General features: G+C 39.4%; 1 protein-coding gene across 7 annotated transcripts in view; it reads right to left on the reverse strand.

The window, feature by feature from the left end:
• The window catches only part of PLS3 (plastin 3), an 86,220-nt gene that overhangs the window by 38,820 nt on the left and 29,760 nt on the right, over window positions 1-17,640 (reverse strand). Inside the window, exon 1 of one of the 7 annotated variants that reach the window (XM_059679436.1) lies at window positions 10,494-10,576. The exons of 2 other annotated variants lie outside the window; for them this stretch is intronic. The gene's annotated coding sequence lies outside the window, so the exon portion shown is untranslated. Of the gene's footprint in view, window positions 1-1,708; window positions 1,758-10,493; window positions 10,577-17,640 lie in introns of those variants that run through there. 4 more of the 7 variants (XM_059679440.1, XM_059679442.1, XM_059679441.1 and 1 more) reach the window with 4 other exon arrangements.

The raw sequence follows: 17,640 nt of genomic DNA on the forward strand, positions 1-17,640 counted from the left end.
ACTAAATCCTTCCACTTCTCCCCTTTGCAGTCAGCAGGGCTGAACAGGCCAGAAGTCTCTTTCCCTCTTCATGCCCCTCCAGCACACACAGACCTCTATCCTCACACAATTTTTGCCAATATTTTAGGCATCTGTTAGCTGCCTAGTTCCTACCCTCAAGGTATTTACAATCTAGGGAAGTCAAACATATAAACAACTACAATTCAACACAAAATGAATTAGTGGTGGCAATAAAAGATACAGAAAGTGCCCTGGCAGGGTAGCTCCGTTGGTTTGACCGGTGGCCTGTCATGGCACATACACTAATCAACCAATGAGTGAGTGTCTGGATGGGTGGAACGACAAATTGATGTGGATGTCTATCTCTCTGTCTGTCTGTCTCTCCCTCCTTCTCCCTCCCCTTTCCCCCCTCTCTCTCAAAATCAAATAAATTTTTAAAAAGACCTATTCTGTCAAGAAAACAAAAAGATACAGAAGGAAAGAGGCTCTGGAAATTGTAAAGGTTAATTCCTTCTCACATAGGCCAGGAAAACAGTACTTTTGTTCCCCTTTACACAGGTAGGAAATACTAAGATCTCATGGAAATGATTTGAAGGCACCCATATGCTTAAAAATGTATTAATACAACACAGCATTAAAAACCCCAAACTATACGTGCAAGTTTTCTAATTTCTCAGTCCTGTGTAATTGCCTCAATGAAAGCTTAAAGTGACTTCTTTACACCTGTCTCTCAGACTTTTCATCCACAGGAGACATTAAGAGGCATACTGGAATAAGAATAAAAAGGAGAACTGGAACTGTATATACCCAGAACATTTCCAGGCAAGTTTGGTCCAGAATAACATAATAGTTTAAGTTAGGAGACTTTCATTTAAATATATCCAAATGTATTTATAATTATTTGAAAGTAAATAACTAGATGCTACTCTGAAGTATGTGAGCTAAAACTAGAAAATACAAATGAAAGAAAATGGGGAATAAATGAATGGCTAAGTAATTGTGAGCAGTTACATAAACACAGTACAGGTAAAAAGTAGGTTTACCATTGTGAGTATGTGAAACCGAGTTTATTCTTGTATTACTATTGTGTTATTTTCCATACGAACAACGGTAAATGTATTTTTGCCCCACCCTGTTTAAGGCATAAGTTCTACTAAGAACCTTTTAAATGAGATTTATGAAAAGTTATCTCATTTGCCCTATAATTATTGACTACAGAGAATAATAGATCCTCTTCATATATAAAAATTATAAGCCTTTAGTCAAAGTAATTTAAGGAGGATGGGTCTAAAGAAAACCTGTCAGCTACTTTTTACCCAGGAATCATTTGGTTCCTTCATTAGGTGTTTCTAAATATAACTTCAAGAGAGGCCAGGAGATAGTAAAAAGGAAACAAATTTTACTCTAAATATTTCAGGACCACTTTTAAAAATAGCTAACAGCTTGTCAATATTGTCCATTCCTCACAATTTGCACATTTTTCATAAGTAATGAAAAATAAAAAGTGAAGAGGTAAAAAGTATATATTACTTGCTAAATAAAAAAGTTCAACCTCAAATTCACAGTATGTGACTTACAGGCAAAAAGAAAATGACTTTCCCCACAAAAGTGAACTTTATTTACATGGAGAGAGAGACACACATAGAGACAGAGCTACTGTTTTGTTTTTTTAAATAAATAAATATATTTTCCTTCCATTTAAACTTACCAAATGAAATACTAATCAACAGTAAAATCTCCCGGGCTCTCCGAATTTTTCTCAATTCTCTCATCTGCAAAGTACTTTGATGGGTCTCTAGCTCCTAAGCCTGCCTCCTCTATAAAGGGAAAAAGCAAACCCTCTCTCTCCCTAAACATCTGAGGCACAGGAAAAGAGATTTTCAAATAAGGCAATAAAACAAAAGCAAACAAAACCTTGTTTTTGTTTTTTTCATAAAAGGATATGGTGTACACCAGGGTTTGAATTTAGGGCGTTACCCATAGAGGAATCTTATGCCTATGAAGTCATCCCTAATTACGGAGTTTGACTAACAATACGGCAATTATGAAACCACTCCACTGGCTCATTTAACTACACTTAACCCTGAACACAAATCTTTGTTGAGAAAGGTGTACCTGCAAATAAATACCTGAAACTATTACTCAAATTCTGAAAGGTATTTGCTGGGGATGAGGAGAGGGTGCCTGTTTTCCCCTAAGGTGTTTCACTTTAGGAATGCAGCTGACTGAGAAATCTATTTACTATTCTGTGTCATTCACTACCATGTGGGCCAGGAGGCAGGGCACACACGTTGAAAAACTCAACCCTGGATAATTAAGAGTTGATCATGAACTTTATTTTTTTTTCCTTGAAATTGAAAGGCACCTAAAAGAAAATAGCAGGGGATAGATTCACCATAGACTATCCCAACCACTGGTGTGCCAGGTAAATAGAATTGGGAAAGCAAGGCTGATTCCTTAAATCAGAGATCTGGCAACACATACTAGTACTTACACTAGTATCATGAAGAGAGCAACAGAGTGAATAAAACATGGAAGAATACAGTATTTTACTATAAATGAAAAGAAAAACCACCACAGTCACTGCTATGTGAACATTCTACAAAAAAGGTGTGTATGTATCCCCTTTCTTCATCCAAAAAAGGCAGAGCTTTAGAACACCCACACTTCACATACCTACCTATACCAACAGAAACTGCCACCCTGCCTCCTCCCTAGTTAGGCAAGTCAACAGCACTAGTCTCCATGTCAGATGGGCGTATAACATCCTGAGCTACAGCTCACCTACTCTTACTATGATTACTCAAGCTCCAGTTGCGTGTTTCCAAATGACTTTAGATTTCAATTTGAATGTCTACCATATTCACCCACTTATTTATTTACTAGAGGCCCGGTGCCTGAGATTTGTGCATGGGGGCGGGGGGGCGGGGTCCTCTCAGCCCGGCCTGCACCCTCTTGCAGTCCAGGACCCCTTAGTGGATGTCTGCCTGCCGACTTAGGCCTGCTCCCCCCCCCCTCCCCCGGGAATTGGGCCTAAGCCGGCAGGCAGACATCTCTTTTGCAGTCTGGGGCTCTCAGAGTCCAGGACCCCTAGCTCTTACTGCCTGCCTACAGCAGAGCGGGGAGAGGCTCCTGCCACCCCTGCTGCTCTTGCCAGCTGTGAGCCTGGCTTCTGGCTGAGTGGCGCTCCCCCTGTGGAAGTGCACTGACCACCAAGGGGCAGCTCCTGCATTGAGCGTCTGCCCCCTGGTGGTCAGTGCACGTCATAGTGACCGGTCACTCTGCTGTTGGGTCGATTTGCATATTATGCTTTTATTATATAGGATAGTCAAGCCATAATTGAAGGCTTGGTAGGTGCCAGGCAGTGTTGGGTGCTGCAGATATAGGAAACAAGGATCCAAAGCACCTTCTCTTGGGGAGCTGTCTAGTGGGGAAAACAGATGGAAAAACAAAGACATAGTATTAGTGCTATCATGCTATTACAGTCCTATTTACTGAGTGGTGGGCGTCAGGAAAGGTTTTCCTGAGCAAGTAACTTTTGAACTTTATCTTAGGACATAAGTAGGAATACCTGAGACAGATATCAGTGGTAAAGACATCCTAGGCACAGAGACAAAGAGGAGATGCCATTCTGGAGCTGGAGAAAGACAGTGTGGTTGGAGCACTGTGTCTAGGGTTTGTGACAGACACAACTGGAGCAGAAAGTCAGGTCCAACTTAGAAGGGCTACAGTAAAAAACTGGACTTGACCCTCTGGCCAAAGGAGAAGGAAGCTCAGTGAGGAGGATTCCAGTCAGGAAAGTCTGAATGTCTACAATTGAACTTATTGCTACATTATTTCCCCACTTTCAACAATCTCTCCTGCTAAACCAGGTCTCCTTTTCAACTTACCCACTTTCCTCTGTCTCCAGGTCTACAAATTTGGGACTAAAATTTGGCTACAAGAAACAAGAGGAAGGGGTGAAATAAATCACTAAGCATTCTGGATTCTTCCATCATACAATTTTATCATCTCATGTCTGGCCTACGCCAAAAGCCTTTTTAGCTAATGTATATAGTCTTGTCTCCCTCCAATGTAATCTTGACACTGCTAACTTTCTGAAGAGCAGATCTATGATATATTTCATACCAAAAAGCCCCAACTTTAAAGCACAACATTCAAGGCCCTAAACTTTCTATATTGATACCTGCCAATCTTCCCAATGTTATTTCCCATTATATGCACTGCACTCTTGAATCACACTCTATAAAGATACCCCATTCCCCAAGCAGACCATGTATTTCCTCACCTTCAGGCCTTCTCTGTGGAATGCTCTTCACCAATCTCCTATCTATTCTTCAAGAGCATCTTTAAGGAAGTCTCTTCAGACTGCCCCATTTGAGACAAAAATTCTCTCTCCCAGTACTCTCACAGAATTGTGTGTTTTCTTCTATTATAGCCAGTGCTGGATTCTTTCAGAGAGCTCTAATTTTAAATATCATTTTACTCTCAGACCATATGTACCAATTTTTGAATGGGAAAATATAGTCACCACAATGATAGCATTTAATACTATTACGCAAAGTTCTTTGATAGATGATACCATATCCCATTCATCCTCATACTCCCAGCCCCTAACACAGTGTCTCCAGAGTAGGTAATAATAATAATTAAGACACTATAATAACATATCATTGTAAGTTTATATTATAGCAGCTAACATTTATGAAGGACTTATTATTTACATGGACTGTACTAAATGCTTTATATACATCATCCAAGTTACTTCTCAGAAAACCTCTATGAACCAGGTGATATTGTTATTCCCGTTTTACAGCAGAGCAAACTGGCTTAGAGAATTTGAATAACTTGCATAAAGAAAGTCACATAGAGAGACAGAGCCAGGTCTCAAACCCAGGTCTGCCTGACACCAAAGTCAGTATTCTCAACCATTAATGCTGTATAGCCTCCTCAACAAAAACTTACTGAATGAACCTATTTCACCAACAAGACTATAAACTTTATTAGAGATACAAGTGTACTCATCCCTGTATTCACCAGAGCACTTGGTGTAATGTATGGATTCAATGCATTCTCAATAAATATCATTTGAATTAAAAATAACCCACAACTAGTGCCTACAACCATTTTGATCGTGTCAGTAACCCATTTTAGGAAGCTTTAATTGCTTCTGTCAAAACAGATCATCTAATCTCTGCCTGATGATATTCCAAGGTCCTCTAGAATGGTCCTACTGATCACATCTAACCCATTTTACCTTTCAACAACACTCAGTACCTTTTACTTCATCCTGCCCCTCCTTTCCCTCTCTTCTAGTAAGAACCCCCTCTCTGTATATCTGCCTCTCACATTTATAATGCTCTCCCCTTTCTTTTTCTTCTCTCCCGATCCAAATTCTACTCAAACTTCAAGGTTCAGCAGAAGCCTCATCCTCTCCCAAATCATGTTTCCCAATGATTCCAGCTCGGCTCTTTTTCTTCAACTCCCACAGCATTTAAAATCTCGCCACAAAATTTAGCAATTTAATTATAGACTTCTGCCTCTAGTTATATAAGTGGATGTGAGGACAGTGGAGCTGGGACATCCACCATCCTATCTGATTCTGTTCACCTGCCTCCTCCACACAGATCCTCAGCCTTGGTCGAAGAAAATAATCTTCCCTAGGAAAAGAGAGATTATTCTATTATGAACAGCTCCCAAATATTTGTCTAACCACTTGATCTGCAAGTCTTATTTCAAGGTTGTTTCCCAACAACAGAGTCTAAACTTCATCTTCCTCTCTTGTACACACACAATAATCCATTGCTGGATGCTAGGTACAGAGGCATGGCTCAAAAAATATTCCAACTGCCTGCCAAGCTTCGAGGGCCGAATAATTCCCAGCATGCCCAATATCCAATGATTATTAAAATTGTATTAGGGATGAAACAAGAGCCTAGGGTAGTTAAGGGATTTTGCCCAGGATGGAGCTGTGCAGCAAATGTAAAATTAAGAGTATGTGTGAAGAAGGTAATTAACTACTCTTACCATAAAAACATAAACAAAAACGCCACATACCCACTGCTTTGTGGAAAGAAGGCCCATGCCTATTATAGCCTATTAAAGATAATTTAAAAGCTCCTCACAAACATGACCATGATATTCAGAAGTATGAATGGTTGCCAGGAAATGTAGATAGTGACCCCTCCCTAGCTAATACTAAATTGTTTTCATTAAAGGATAAGAGATTCACTTAATACTTGAACTGAAATCACCAGAACTATAATTGTGCAAAGCATACAGGATATAGGCAATGGGTTTAGTAAAGAGTATATACAAGGTGGGGCAAAAGTAGGTTAACAGTTGGAGTACACAAAATAATTATTTTTGTGTTTTTATTTATTAATTGTTGCAGTGTTTTTCATATGAACTGTAAACCTACTTTTGCCCCACCCTGTGTACAGTCTAAAAGTCCTTTCTTCAAAAACAGTGGTGTTAAATGGGTACTGACAATAAAACAGGCCATACTAAAAATAAAAAATAAGGGCACAGATGCTTAATTTCTCTTGTGGCACATTTATTCCTACATATGACGTGCTCGTGCTCCACTATCCTTAATATTGCTTAATTTCAGCCTCTTAAATGTTAAGTGCTGTGAATAGCCACTCCCACTGTATCAGTGCTAATAACTTAGTGTACTGTAAACATAACCAAACACTCAAGTATCTATGTGATTTACCTTTTATTTTAGGATTTCTTTTTCATGTATAAGCCATCGCTATGGTACCCAAACCTTTTTAGTGATTAGTTCGTAACCAACTGATTTTTCCCAAGGAGCATGTGGTTTGAAGTTTTGTTTGTTTCCGTCTAGAAAACTTTAATAGACTTTTGGAAAAGGAGTAACTGCAACAGCTTAACAGGTTATATGTCTCTTTCTCAATTTAATGATTTGTTACTCTTCAAGTCAAAACAAATGAGTCAGATTCTAAATGTCTTCACAGGTGTGTGATGGGTTCCTAGTTCTGAAAGTTTAGGAAAGGTTCAAGCAGAAAAAAGAAGTGGTAAAGGATTTTACTGTTCATTATTCTAGCACCTCAGCATTATTAAAAATTGCTTATTGTTATCAACGTGATAAGCAAACTTCTATGAAAGCAGTATTCAACATGTACAGCTCACTTTCCTCAGCAAGGTTGCTTTTCAAGCCTAGATCTGGTAGTTCTACTTGACATTTCAGCTGAAAATTGGTAAAACTATATACAGGGGACACTGCTACATAATCTTACATAAAACTAGCAGTATTTTCCCATGAGGCATTGTTATATATGCTGTTAGGCTATTCGTGACTAAAGATTAAAGCAACTGGCTGATGGAACATAAGTCTGGATATATTTAGCAACTATGTTTCTACAACTCATTTAGATGAAAATAACACACACACACAAACCTAACATTTTAGGTTAATATAGAATACCATTTGAGAGACATTTGTGAAGTGACCTAAAATACTTTAGCTACTATTTCCGTGATAAAATATGTTTCAAATTCCAAATCAATAGAGAAACAAACTTGGGAAGGCTCCATCAGTGACTAAAGGCTGACTCTACCCTTTATCCAACCACAAGTAGCAGCCTACCTATAACTGCAGTTTTTGCCCTGGGTTGATCCAAGAACTTGAAGGAGAATTAAACATTAGCTTATTATTTAATGTGAAGGAGAGATTGTTATCTCCTGCATGTATGCCGCTCCGACAACCCCTGAGGATGCTTGAGAAGTATGAAGGGTTATTAAGAAGGGCAAGGGAGCCCTGCCGCGTGGCTCAGTGGTTGAGCGTCTTCCTATGAACCAGGAGGTCACAGTTCGATTCCTAGTCAGGGCACTTGCCCCGGTTGTGGGCGCGATCCCCAGTGTGGGGCGTGCAGGAGGCAACCGATTGATGATTCTCTCTCATCATTGATGTTTCTATTTCTCTCTCCCTCTCCCTCTCTCTGAAATCAAAATACATTTAAAAAAAAAAAAGAAGGGCAGGGGAGCAGAGATTGCTGTTATTTGCAAAGTCATGCGTGGGGGAGTGTATAGAGAATATCTACAACTAAGCAACCTAAAAAAAAGGTGTGAGCTTCTTGAAAGCAGTGTTAGTACCTTGACTTTGCATCTTGGCTCACAATAAGCACCTACGAAATGTTTGTTGAATAAACTCTGATAGAGGCAGTAAGAAAAGTGAGCGTAACTTAAACATTACGCAGGCGAAATAGCTGTCCATATGGTTTTAAACATGCATACTCTATTAGAGAAAGCTGTGAACAAAATAGTCAAGGCATAATAATGTTCCCACATTTTCCCCATGCAATTGGCCTGTTAGTATGTTTTAACTATCTACTCTTGATTAATACTTCAAGCTACTGCAAAACTCTTCAAGATGTCTGCAACCTGTCCTTAAAATTTAGCTGCAAGTCAAACAGAAAGAATTTTTTCAGAAACAGTTTTTACTTGCAACAATTCTGGTAATCCACAAGCGCATTTCTCCGTTACAATACACATCATGTACAAAGTATGTTTTGACAAGCCTGGAATTTATAGACAAAAGTAACATTTAGAAATACCTGTAAATTGTCCCTAACTAAAGCTATACTTAAATTTTATATTATGAAAATTTTCAATATATACCAAGGTAAGAGAAAATAATTAAACAAACACCCATAAACCCATCATCCAAAGGCTACATTTATCAGGAATTTCCCACAACTGCTTTTCTATACTCCCTTCCTGTCCCTTGTCTTCTTTTACCCCCTTCCCTTCCTCCCTTTTCCCTATCCTGAATAATTTTAAAGCAAACCTGAGACATCCCAGTATTTCATTTTCTAGAAATGCTTCTATATTATTCTAAAATCTATCATAAGCTAGATTCTAACTGATTTTTTTTTTCAAGCACTGATACCTATGAGTCACTTAAATCCCAAAGGGCACCCAAGCCTGTGTCATTTCCTGGAGGAATATCCAATACCCATTTTAAGTAAAGTTTCCTTTCAGATTTTGTACTTTATATATATATATATAAAAGATATGATCTTAAAGCAATGGCTATCTAAAAATAAGTAACTTTTCCAATAAAAGAGACATTCAACTCAATTTAGTCAGATTGAAGACATTCTTTAAATTCTTGCCAGACAAGAATTTTGTAGATATTTAATGTACATCTTAATGACATCCTAAAAGCCCCTTTGCTTGTGATGAAGAATACTATATCAAACCCAAAGATAACAAATACTACTATTCCTTCCCGCATCTTTACAAATCCAAGGTGTATTAATTGCTTGGCTTGAAATAGTGCACTCTCCTTTTAACAAGGTCTAATCCTTTCCATAGTTCCTAAATAAATCTTGACACTTTCCAAAAATATCCAAACGTATCTGCTGCTGATGAAATTAATTAATCTTCACACCTGAGGGGTATTTCCATTCTCCTTTCCTTAGAAAATTAACAACGAAGTGAAGGGCAACACACACACACACACACACACACACACACACACACACACACACCCCACAAGGCAGGATCAGGCTAGTTAACATGCTCAAACCAAATATTATGATGTAGAACTCAGAAATCGCTAGAGATACAATTTCAGCTTAGACTTAGAGCTAAGTTGAGAGCTTATCTATTAGTCACTGAAAGTACCTTCTGCAGTGCTACATACGCTGCTTATATGGTTCTCAAATATAGCACTTGTTAATTGAAAACTAGATTATTTTATGTCATATTCCACTTTTTACTTCATACAGGTATACTAATACAACCACTCTGAGACATTACCCTTAACTCAGACTCAGGATTTATATAAGTAGCTATATTGAAATAAGGAGAAATAAAACTTATAGGATCGCCATGTAATGGAAAACCCTGGTGATTCTATGAACATCAAAATCACTTATCACTACTATGTTATGAAATAACACCACCAAAATGTCACCACCGATGGTTTTCATTTTTTGGTAAAGTATAAATAAACATTAGGACAACTGTTTGTCAGAAGTCATTTTGTAAGAGTTGATAGAATACCAATCTAATCAGGACATGTTGTCATGACAGCTACCTCATCTTCTATTGCATAGAATACAGAAAAACCATTTAACAGGGACCAATGACATTTAAAATCCCCGCCCCCCCCCTCAGTACAGAGTAATAGTTTCTGTCACTTAAGCCTTTTGGTCATTTAACTTGATAGATATGGCTATATGATTAGAATATCAAAACCAAGTTTTCAAAAGTACTAAGTTGCTAAAATGGTCCCCCAAATAAAGCAAAGACAACATATAGAGAACAGGCTAGATTCTAAACTTCAAAAATTTCTCTTACATTTGATTCAACTTGAATAAATAAGATTCAGAAAATGTCTCCAAATGTTTAACTACCAAAACACATAAGAAGAATTTTTCAAACTTTGTGAAGTAAATTTCTGCTTACATATTCAGTAATCTAAAAGTTAGAGCCCAACGAAGTAATATTAAAATAGTTACCCTTCTGGGAGGACGAGAGCAAACCTGTTTCTTTCTCGCAGCACTAATAGAAGGAACCTCCCACGCTCAGAACGCCAATCTGGAAACCCAACATTCTTTTTACAATTGCAAGTCATAACACTTCCTGCTTGGAAAAGAGAACACCCTGACAAAAGAATGATATAATACTTACGAATCCCCTTCCTGTCGGCCTCACAGTATTTTTTTGCCAAGTATTAATGAAGTCTAACTTCACAGCATTTAGAGAAACGCTAATTTTTTCATTCCAGCACCACTGAAATCATGCAAGGACACCAGGGAATTTAAAGTTGGTTCAGGTCATATAGCTACAACCCACATACCTATTTAGAGTCTGAACGTTAGCCAAGTGACCTGCTTATTTTAGAAGACATGGAAGGAACCAGCTTCTCCCCAGTGCCCAAGTCACTACACCTTAGTAAAGTACATTACTTAGAAAGGCAAACTAACTCTCTCAGACCACTTATGTTCTCTATTATTCATTTTGGTCCAGACTTATTCCTATCTTCATGCAACATTTACCTTCCATGAGCTAGGTGTGGTAGCATTTATTGTGAGTATCTACTACACCTGTTTTCTGTTGAAATGTAAGCTGTTAAGTTTAGGAACCCTATTTTCTTTCTTTTTTTCCAAATATATTTTTATTGATTTCAGAGAGGAATGGAGAGGGATAGAGAGAGAAACATCGATGATAAGAGAGAATCATTGATCGGCTGCCTCCTGCACACCGCCCACTGGGGATTGAGTCTGTAAGCCGAGTATGTGCCCTGATGGGGAATCAACTGTGACCTCCTGCTTCAGAGGTCCATGCTCAGCCACTGAGCCACACTGGCCGGGCAGGAACTCTATTTTCTACCAGCATCGCATATAGGAACTAAGTTCTAGAGCCAGATTGGGTTCAAGTCCTGGTTCCACAATTTTCTAGCCGGGCATGAAAAAATTAGCCAAGTTGCTTAAGCTCTTGTGCCTGTTTTCTTATCCAGGAATAACAGTAACTACTTCACATAACAGCAACTACTTTGTACATTGTTGCGATGCTTAAGTGATTTAACATTTAGATCATAGCCTGCCACACGGTAAGCATTTGATATATGATCACTGCTATTCTTTTTTAAAATATATTTTATTGATTTTTTTACAGAGAGGAAGGGAGAGGGATAGAAAGTTAGAAACATCAATGAGAGAGAAACATCAATCAGCTGCCTCCAGCACACCCCCTACTGGGGATGTGCCCACAGCCAAGGTACGTACATGCCCTTGACTGGAAAGAACCTGAGACTCTTGAGTCCACAGGTTGACGCTCTATCCACTGAGCCAAACCAGTCAGGGCTGATCACTGCTATTCTTATTGAAATTTGCTTTTTTAACGTATCTAATCAGTTAATTGCGAAATTAAGCAACTGGTTTGTGGGGAGTGCCCTTACTGGAGAGAACAGAAAATCAACAGGAGTGATGTACGAGGCTCAGGAGACCATGTCTACTACTGAACATCATTCGAAAGGAAATGTTGCGCAATGGGAGAGTCAGGGTCCTTGGACTCTGACAAATTTGAAGTCTGTGTGATCCCGAACAAATTATTTAGCGTCTCTGAGTCCCATGTTCATATCCATAAACATGGAGGTAATTCACAGGGCTGCTCTAATGATTAGATGAGACGATACAAGTATATAAGAGCATCTGGCTCCAGCAAGGTGCTCAGTAAGTGGCAGCCATGATTATAATCTACTTGGATAGAACACTCGTAATATCATCTGCTCTGTCTTCCTAATAGGAATGAAAGGGAGATAATAGCTACTCCAGTCCTTTATAAATAATATAAAATAAACACAGGGAAGCATTTTATGATAATATATTGAATTTCCAGAATAAGGAGGCAACTCACACTGCACTCGCTTGTAAAAAGGCTCGAGACAGTCCAGGTCAGGAGGCAGTGTTCTCCGGCCCTCATCACTAACCGCCATTAGCAGACACTGGGGCTACATTTTATCTCCTTAATAGGAGCACTTTAATTTATTTCATCAATCACAAAAACCCCATAAAATATTAAAAGGCAACACAATGCAGAACGGAAGGAATATAGCGGCAGAAGCCAGACGACGTGTTTTTTCCATGTTGTTGTTGCTGACTCACTCACTGTGTGAAGCCCCCCTCTTTCCCAAGTCCCAGTTTCACCATTTGTAAAACAAGCCTAGCACTGACTGTGGCCTGTCAGGGGATATTAGGAGACAGTAAGTGACTCCCAAGCACTTTGAGCTACCTGGAAAGATGTGTATGTATGCACCATCACATATTTTCCAGAGAAAACTGGAGCACAGGCAATTGCCTCAGGTAAGAAGACGGTATCAGCGTTGGACCAGAGATGTGGGGTTTTTCCCAGGCTTACTTTTTCTTCAGCCACACTTGTCACTTCAAACCACTTAGATGGGTCTGTCCCAAGTGCTATTAACTTCTTCAATGATAAGGCTACCAAGAAATGGCTTCCTTGACTTTCCCTTTCCGGGTCATCTGGAATGTATAGGCTTTCTAGCTTTTTGTAATCTTTGATCACAGTGAAATCTGTCAACACCAAGTCACTGATTTTAAAATCTGTTTACAGTAACATAAGAGATTTCATTTAAACTACAAAATATTGTGGTCAGAGTTATAGGAATGGCTACTCCCTTCACAAATGCATAGCTTCTAATTATTATCCACTACAACATTTCCTAAAAGACTGTTCTATCACATCAGTAGTTCAACCAGTTTCCATCTGTGTCCCATTTTGTAACCTTCTAAATGTTTCACTCATCATCTGAGGTACATGCGGTGTGCGGGGTCGGGGGGTAGTATTTGTGTATGTGCATGTGTGTGACTCTGTGTATGAACAGAATTCCTATTTTTACTATGGGTAATGAAAACTGGTTTGGGAATAGAAGATGGTGGTGAGGGTTGTGTGATACATTTCAATTTTTATACACAGGCCACAAAATGAAAACAACTTTTACACTGCACTTCAAATTCATCATGATGAATGCTGAAGAATGCCAATGGAAGCAAACCCATGTTTTATCTGTACACCTCTCTCTCTCTCTCTCTCTCTCTCTCTCTCTCTCTCTCTCTCTCCTCACACATACACATGCACCTGTGAACACACACTCCCCTCAGGGTGGGGCAGAAGGAGAGTGGCACACCCTGTGCTGCATGAGTTTCATAGACACCTAAGTGTAATATACAGTTAGAACACAAGATCTAGGTATAGTATTCTTAATGACTCTTCCAACTTTCATTCAAACGTCATGCTCCCCACCACACCCAGTACCGGGTATAGTCTTTCCATGTGTGACATGTATAGTGGAGGCCTCACCCACGTGCTTAATGACACACCTCAACAACACTGATCTATTGTCCTTTAATGAAACAGGATTTTACCCATCTTCATGATTTATAAAGCAAACAAATAGGTAACACCCACAGTGAGTAAAGCACTGAAGCAAAGTGTTCTAACATACAACAGGTACTGAATTAACATGCAGGAAATCACTATTGTAATTTTGGATTATCCTGGAAAGTTTAGGAAGTTTATAGCAAGAATGGTATTGGAAACACAGGCTCTGTTGCATGGATGCGGCAGTTTTAACAATCAAGTAGATCTCGTTTATGTATTTTTTTCCATTTTTGAGGGGGAGACAAGCCAAAAACTATACTAATTTCAATATTCCAAGGGATAGCTCCCTAGTAAGTCTCTATTAGCTCTGTATTTGTGTAATAAGTAATCAAATCTGTCAAAATTTTAGAATAGAATGCCTCATTATATATTAAATTATAGCTTGTCCTAATCATGAAAACAAAAGACTGAAATAGATGGTAAGCTGAAGTAAGAGTTCTTCAAAAATTATCAACTGAACTATATATGCGGCAAGAAACTTAGCTTAAAAGCCATCTGTAGTGACTATAGCTGACAATACTAAATTGTGTATTTGAAAGTTGCTCAGAGAATACATCTTAAAATGTCTCATCACAAGGAAAAAAATTGTAACTGCATGAGGTGGTGGATGTTAACTACATTTATTTGTGGCAATCACTTAACAATATATAAAAACTAGTGGCCAGTGCACGAAATTTGTGCATGGGGGGGGGTGTCCCTCAGCCTGGCCTGTACCCTCTCCAATCTGGGACCCCTCAAAGGATGTCCTACTGCCGGTTTACAGGGATCAGGCCTAAACCGGCAGTCGGACATCCCTCTCACAATCTGGGACTGCTAACTCCTAACCACTCACCTGCCTGCCTGCCTGCCTGATTGCCCCTAAGCACTCTGCCTGCCAGCCTGCTCTCCCCCACTGCCCCCCGCTGCCAGCCTGCTCACCCCCAAATGCTCCCCCACTGCTGGACTGCCCACCCCTAACTGCCCCCCCCCCCCGCTGGCCTGCTCATCCCTCCTTCCCTCCCCACTGGCCTGCTCACCCCTAACTGCTGGCCTGCTTACCCCCAACGGCCCCGTCCCCCATCAGCCTGATCATCCACAACTGCTGTCCCATCCTGGCCTTGATCACCCACAACTGCCCTCCCCTCTTGGCCTCTAACCGCCTCTACCTTGGCCCTGCCACCATGGCTTTGTCCAGAAGAATGTCTGGAAGGTCTCCCAGTCTAATTAGCATATTACCCTTTTATTTGTATAGATACAGGCCTGGTGCACGGGTGGGGGCTGGCTGGTTTGCCCTGAAGGGTGTCCTGGATCAGGGTGGGGATCCCACTGGGGTATGTGGCCAGCCTGGGTGAGGGGCTGGCTGATGGCTGTTTGCAGGCTGGTCAAGCCCCCCAGTGGGAACCCTCACCCCATGGGGGTGTGGCCAGCCTGGGTGAGGGGCTGAGGTCTGTTTTCAGGCTGGCCACGCCCCCCCGGCAACACAAGCTCCCAGCCTCTCCTTTTTTTCAGTGCCTCCCTGAGCGGAGGCCAGGGAGTGCTGGAAGCAGGTACCTGGGATTTATTTATCTTCTATAATTGAAACTTTGTAGCCTTGAGTGGAGCCCAGGGCCAGCCAGGGCAGTGGGAAGCTTGGCTTCCTCCATCGCCGGGGGCAACCCAAGCCTCCTGCTGGCTCCAGCTCCATGGCCGCCACCATCTTAGTTGGGTTAATTTGCATACTCGCTCCTGATTGGCTGGTGGGTGTAGCAGAGTGGCAAAGTGATGATTAATTTGCATGTTTCTCTTTTATTAGTGTAGATATCAAATAATGTTGTATACCTTAAACTAATACAAGGTTACATATCAATTATATCTCAATGAAACTGGGGAAAAGACATCTGTGTTCTGTTCTTAGCTAATAATATAATACAAAGGAACAACTTATATGCTCTATATCATTTTTTAAAAAGGATAGGAAAGGACAAAAAGTAAAAATAAAACACTCTACTAACTTAGTACTTCCTAAACTTTTTGGCCTCAGGACCTGAAGACTCCAAAGAGTTTTTTGGTATGTGCGTTAGATCTATCAATGTAACATCATATTAGAAATTACAACTAGGAAATTGTAAAGCTATTTATTTTAAAACAAAAATAAACCCATTATACATTAATATAAATAACATTTTAAAATAAAACATATAACTATATTTATAAAAATTTAGTGACAAGAGTATATTGTTTATTTTTGCTGTTGCTTTATTGTTTAACTTAATACAATAACAGGTGGGTTTTAATATCTATTTCTGCATTCAATCTGCTACAATATATTGCTTGGTTCAAGTACATGAAGAAAATATGGTCTCCCACTAGTATGTTGTTGAAAAAGGAACTTTAAAAGCCTTTTCAGATAATTATGGGTTTCTTTTTAATACTATGCCAATACTCGAGAAGTGGAAGTTTATTTAATGTTAGTTACAATGTGGAACTGGGTACCAAGTAATGAAATTTTCATTCTCTGTTACATAAAAATCCATTGGTCTACCTCGCACTCTAAAGGGACCTTTTCCTTCTGCTTGATTTTGTAACATCATGCACTGGGCATTTGGAACAATACTGTTTGACTAATGCAGATCTTCCAAATGTCATCACACTTCTTTTTACAGCATCGAATAAATCGCTTTCATTAAAAACACCATGGATCTCATTGGAAAAATATAAGTATTGACACCTGGTGGCTGACGCAAGTTGCAAACATTTGAAATTTTCCTTGAAAGCTCTAACTTTATCACTGGCAACAAATACTCTGTTATGTTTCTTGCAGTGACAGGCACTTGCTTCATTTTCGATAAAATATCTGTCATATATTCAGGTCTGAATAATTAGTTAATGTGTCATTTAATCTTTTAAGTAAAAAAGGCTTTATATTTTTTAAAATGCAGCTAGTTGCATAAGTGCTTTTCCTCAAGACAGCCATTGTACATCCATGTGCAGCAGAAATGCTTTTAATGTACTTCCCATTTCATCACACAGAATCCTCAAAAGATGTATATCCTGCTTCATCAAGAACATTCGTAAGTGAAACCCATTTTGTAAGGTCTTTTTCTAAAAGGGAGGGTAAGGTGTTGAATACAATGACTACTAATACAGTGTGGTGCCACTCCCTTGCATGGTAAGGCGCCAGCAGTTTTAATCACCAGTGCAAATGTCAACACAGTGAAAAATCAAGTAACATTTGAGTGTTATTATGCAAGTAATTTTGACTGCCAACGGCCCATATGCCACACTCTTTTTGAGAACTGGTGCTTAGTACAGTGATATATATGATGGAGTCATTCGCTTTTAGAGAGACAAAAAAAAAACACCATAAGGCTGTAGGGTTTAACAAATTTCAAAACTGAGAATACAATTACTAGAATAGGTTTTCAAGGGGCTGAGTGTGTCTGTGTCCATATAAATAATCGATTCCTTAAAATGGGTATAATGCCTCCACTATGAACATCCTACAGGGTACTTATATTATTGCAAAGCACAGCTTGAGCCAACTGAATTGAAAATCATTGCAATGCAATCTTAAGAAAAAAAGGGGAATGGTATGAAAAGAAAATACAAAAAGGAAACTTAAAAAATAAGAATTGAGACTGGTTTTCCTCTATAAAAGGAAACGAATAAGAGATGTGAGCAAATATGGGCATGACCACATCATTTTTCCACCACAGCCCATCGTCTCATTTCACTTCAGGACAGGAA

The sequence above is a fragment of the Myotis daubentonii genome, chromosome X (assembly GCF_963259705.1).
Source record: "Myotis daubentonii chromosome X, mMyoDau2.1, whole genome shotgun sequence".
Taxonomy (NCBI): Eukaryota; Metazoa; Chordata; class Mammalia; order Chiroptera; family Vespertilionidae; genus Myotis; species Myotis daubentonii.